The 1139-nt window shown below is 56.7% G+C and overlaps 1 protein-coding gene across 2 annotated transcripts in view; it reads right to left on the bottom strand.

Moving 5' to 3' along the window:
- Window positions 1–1139, bottom strand: part of UBASH3A (ubiquitin associated and SH3 domain containing A) — a 39932-nt gene that overhangs the window by 33872 nt on the left and 4921 nt on the right. The window lies entirely within an intron of this gene.

Here is a 1139-nt window from a genome sequence, read left to right as displayed (position 1 = left end):
TCAGCCTGTCATGCTGACTCAGCTCGCATCACATCTGAGCAGCACACTTCGTCTGTGCCAGGCCATACTCCGCATAGCAGCTCAGATCTCGAGGTTCCGTAGACTCCAGAGCAGACACGGTGCACTGCTCAGAGCCTACAGCGAGAGAGAGGCAGTACCTGTGCGCTGGGAGCTGACCTGTGACCCAACCACAGGCCACCTCCCATAGTGACCGGGTCAGTCAAGGCCTGGCGAGTCTCGGCTCTCAGGCTCCCTGTCTTCTGGGAGCAGCAAGTGCAGGTGAGACTTTGGTGCCCACGTCTCCCCGACCCCCATCCACAGGTGTCAGCCTGCAAGGCTCGCCTGGCCCATCTTCTTCTCCTTTATCCCTCACGAGTGTTCTCCCACAGAAATCCCCTCCACTCCAATTCTGGAGCTGCTTAGAGGACCGTGAAACAACATAGACTCTGCCCCCCAGTTCCCTGCACTCAGTTCTGTCTCAGTACTCTCCCTAGTGCCAAATGCCACTCCTCACCAAAGCTGCAGGCAGGCCCCCATCAGTCACGTGGAGAATCTTGCCTGAACTGCCTGGCCTGACTGGTGGGTGGAACCCACAGAGTTAGCTGGCATCAGGGCCGGGCCAGGGTGTGCCCTCTCCAGGTTGTTCTGGTGGAGCCACAGAGGAAGTGGTGTCTGTCCCTCCCTCCCTCCTTCTCACACCTCTTTCTTCTCTTTTGAGCAGCCCAGGAACCCTATGGAGCTGCCTATTGGACCATTTTCTAAGTCAGGGCTGGTCCCCCAGGCAGGGAACAGTCCTGCATTTGTGACTGGCCAAGCTCACCCATTCCTCGGTTGATCCATCACACATGTCTGAAGCACCTCCCCTGTTTCAGGCACCGCGCTAATCTCTGGGGGTACAAAGATGAGGGAAGCCTCCACCTTTACCTGAGGGGTTCTGTCTGGTGAGGGATGCAGAGATGTCCAGACACATTGTCACACAACAGGAAAGCGCCAATCGAGATACAGACAAAAGGAAAGTGGGAGCACAAAGGGCAGCCATCCCTTCTGCCTGGGAATCGGGGAAAGACTTAGAAAAGGGAGGGGATAAACGAGTTGGGTTCTGCAGGATGACTAGGAGTGACCAGATAAAGGCGAGGAGG

This window comes from Myotis lucifugus, unplaced genomic scaffold (assembly GCF_000147115.1).
Source record: "Myotis lucifugus unplaced genomic scaffold, Myoluc2.0 scaffold_520, whole genome shotgun sequence".
NCBI classification, from domain to species: Eukaryota; Metazoa; Chordata; class Mammalia; order Chiroptera; family Vespertilionidae; genus Myotis; species Myotis lucifugus.
The sequence above is the reverse complement of the archived record's forward strand: the minus strand, read 5'-3'. Positions and strand labels throughout refer to the sequence as shown.